Source organism: Bos javanicus, chromosome 1 (genome assembly GCF_032452875.1).
Source record: "Bos javanicus breed banteng chromosome 1, ARS-OSU_banteng_1.0, whole genome shotgun sequence".
Lineage (NCBI taxonomy): Eukaryota > Metazoa > Chordata > Mammalia > Artiodactyla > Bovidae > Bos > Bos javanicus.
Genome location: NC_083868.1, coordinates 116,012,987 through 116,016,908, shown reverse-complemented (window position 1 = coordinate 116,016,908; position 3,922 = coordinate 116,012,987). Strand labels below are relative to the sequence as shown.

The 3,922-nt window shown below is 37.4% G+C and overlaps 2 pseudogenes; both read left to right on the top strand.

Annotated features, from left to right (window-relative positions):
* Nucleotides 1-454: 454 nt before the first annotated feature.
* Nucleotides 455-1,115, top strand: LOC133254698 (S-adenosylmethionine decarboxylase proenzyme-like; annotated as a pseudogene).
* LOC133252848 (arylacetamide deacetylase-like) lies at nt 1,108-2,634 on the top strand (annotated as a pseudogene).
* The last annotated feature ends 1,288 nt before the right edge of the window (nt 2,635-3,922 follow it).

The following is a 3,922-nucleotide window of genomic DNA, read 5'->3' as shown; positions in this document are numbered from 1 at the left end:
GGACAAAATGAGGACATATATTTACAAATAAAATTAAAGAGAATTCACTACCCAGCCTACTGTCGCTTTGGATTTTAAAGAGGATGATTTCAGGCAGGAGAACATTAACCCCAGATGGAGGACCAAAAAGACAGGAAGGGGCTCTCCCAGTATGGTCCAATGTTAGCTAACACTTGCTGTGCTCTTTATCACGGGGAAACAGTGGACTACAAGAGACAGCTGTATCTGCCTCTATTCCCAACAAGCTCATGTTCGGGTTCCCACACCAAAAAAAAAGCCAGGAAATTTTTATTAATCCTTTTTTTTTTTAAGTTAATATAAAGCTATGGCAAAAACGAACCTGAACTTTACTAACACAGCTGGAACAATCTGCAGTGGCGGCGTCATCTGTGGGAAAAGAGATTTAATGTAGTTGATTTTCTGTGGTTGTTGGTGGGTCACTAGTCTCACGGTTATGGAAGCTGCACATTTTTTGGAGGAAAACCAAGAAACTGCTGGAAGTTTGCTTCTCCATGCAGCAGCCCAACACAAACCAAGCATCTGGGGATCTTCTTACAATACCAAAATCAGAGTGGGTCATATTTTTGAAGACTGCAATATTCAATCATGTAACAGAAACTGACAAGCAGGAAGCTTATGTACTCAGTGAGAGTAGTATGTTTGTCGCTAACAGACCGTTCCATTTTGAAGACATATGGTACCATCCTCTGGCTGAAAGCACTGATTCCCTTGTTGAAATTTGCTAGGGATTACAGTGGATGTAGCTTAATTTAAAGCTTCTTTTATTCTCATAAGAATTTCATGAAGTTGTCTCACCAAGGGGACACCCCACAGGAATTTCCAGGCAAAAATAGACTTTTTAAATGCAGTTTTCCCAAATGGAACAGCATATTGTATGGGACACATGAATTCTGACTGTTGGTACTTTGTACACTTTGGATTTCCCAGAGAGTTGGGTCATCAATCAGCCAGATCAAACCCTGGAAGTTCTGATGAGTGAGCTTGACCCAGCAGTCAATTTAAAGAAGGAAATCATATGGTTATGTTAATAAGTGTGAACTGTTTACAGATAATACTCAGCATCTATAAATACAAAACAAATAGGAAATGGTGAATGGAAGAGAATTTCCTAACTTTGAAAAAAAGTATGTAAACAAAAACACTTAGAAGAAACATCATTCTTATTGGGTAGTTATTAAGTTTTCTCTTGAAAATTGGATGCACACTACCACTACCAAATTGTATCTGAAGTCCTGGTCAGTACTCTGAATGATGAGTGAGCGATACTATTTTTCAGTGTGATAATCAGTTTGCCTTCTCTTAAATAGGCCAGCACTTCAGGCATGTCCAAGACAAAGTTGGTAGTGTTTGGAAAAACAACCTTATGAAAGTCTGAAAATTTTAATTTATCCAAACATTACTGTGCAACAAAAAAGAAAAAAACATGGGTTACTAGATACATGTCTTATGACGGGTAGAATAATCATTTTGTCGCAATGTGCTCAGAAGCACATTGCAGGAAAATTAGCCTAGAAGAAAATGATAAAATTTTACTGTTGTTGGAAAGATAAGGACTAGACCTAGAAAAGATAGAGCAGTGCTGAAAAAAATTAAAAATTAAAAGTTTCACACTGTTTATAATCTTCCAAGATCAAACATCTCTTCAGTATGAGAGCTATCTCCTTCCCATCACAATGTTTGATGACATACTTAGATACTTAAAAGAGTCTTAAAAATGAAAAAGAGGATCAAACACCTGCAGGTTACATAAGTATGCAATTCATATTATAATAAAAGATACTTTAACAAGGTTTATGAGGAGAGTACTGATTATTTTTGTTTTGAAAATTTAAGTTTATATTTAGTTTATGGGCATCTACTACTAAAATTTACTTGATATTAATATTTTTATTCTTTTACCAACTGTGTAAATATGTTATATATTTAAGGATTTTTAAATTTAAGAATGCCTTTTTTGCATTGTGTTTTTTTTCCATTAAAATGACTTATACAATCAACATATCCTAGTATTTTTCAGCTCTTAGACGATCCAAATGTCAAGATCAAACTCAGGGTTTGATCTTTAATATATCCTGTTCTTCAGAATTTTCATTTCGATTTACCATCATATTGAGAAAACGCACCTTAACCAGTTCTGTCGAAATCATTCATGGTCAGATTCTGGAGTGAATATATTACTACAGATAGATCAGTTAAGAAAGCAATGCTTTCCAAACAACTCATTCCTCTGGAAGCAAGCAATCTGTTCAAATTTAATTGGAGTTCTTGGCTCTCTGAGACGTTTAAGAAAGGTCACATTTATAAGACTCCAATTCATGGTAGTTCAGAGCTGGCTAAAAAATATCCAGGGATTCTAGATGTGACACTTCACCTTCACTAGCTGATAACCACCAGTTGTGTGGTCTACCTCTGACTTACTTATGTCACCACTTGTCAATATGATGTCTTAAGAGATTATGGCCTCATGTATGTTACTCAACTTCAGAACTCTGGAGTTCAAGTGGTCCATAACCACATAGAGGGTGCATTCCATGGAATACTTTCTTTTCTTTTTACTAAGGTTGGTTACACTGCATCAATCAGTATATTAATTGGCTACATGAAAACCTGTAGTAAAAATCTGATCAATATAAAAAATGTAAACCCTAGTGTTGTAGGAAAAGCCTGCAAAGAATTCACATTAAGAATGTGTGTTTTATAGATCAGTCTTCCTAAATCTACATGCATGTAATTGTTGTTATTGTCAATGAATGTTTTTATACATTAGTCTCAGAGTGGATTCACTCACTTTTGTTTCTCAGAATATATTATTTTCTTTTTCTGTTATCTTTTATTTTTTAGGCCGTGCCACATGGCATGGGGGATTTAGTTCCCTTAGTCCCAACCAGGGATCGAACACGCATCTCCTGCATTAAAATTGTGGAGTGTTATCCACTGGACTGCCAGGGAAATGAAGTGAAGTTGCTCAGTCATGTCCAACTCTTTGCAACCCCATGGACTGTAGCCTACAAGGCTCCTCTGTCCATGGAATTTTCCAGGCAAGAGTACTGGAGTGGGTTGCCATTTCCTTCTCCAGTCTGTTATTTTTATCATTTTTAAAAGGCTAGGTTTCTTACATTCCTTTCATTTTCCTTGCTTGATAAATGTTATTTCAGCTAGAAGAAATATGTGCTAGTTTATTACAAAGGATTTACTCAGCATGATTTCAGGTCCTTGGAGAAGATCCATTTATTGCTAGCATGAATGAAGTTGTTGCTGCTGTTGCTATTTAGTCACTAAGTCATGTCTGACTCTTGTGACCCCATGGATGGTAGCCTGCCAGACTCCTCTGACCATGGGGTTTCCAAGGCAAAAAATTCTGGAGTGGGTTGCCATTTCCTTCTCCAGGGGATTATCCTGACCCAGGAATTGAACCTCCATCTCCTACATTGTCAAGCAGATTCTTCACCCTGAGCAACCAGGGAAGCCCAAACACTGTCATTGGATTTCCCTTCGCTGGTGGTCAAGTGGTTAAGAATCTGCCTGCCAATGCAGGGAACACGAGTTCGTCCCTGGTCCTGGATGATTCCACATGCTGCCAAGAAACTAAGCTCGTACACTAAAACTATTGAGCCCAAAACAGCAAAGTTAGCTGAGGATGTTTATATAAAACAAGCAAAATCATTGCTAAATAAATGAATGGATATGAATCTGACAAGAACAGTGGCCCAGAAGCATAATTTATGTATTATTTTTATGTATATTCTCTAAAATTTTTACCTCAGCTCAGTCACTCAGTCATGTTCAACTCTTTGTGACCCCCATGGACTGCCACATGCCAGGCTTCCCTGTCCATCACCAACTGCCAGAGCTTACTCAAACTTATGTCCATGGAACTGGTGATGCCATCCAACCATCTTAT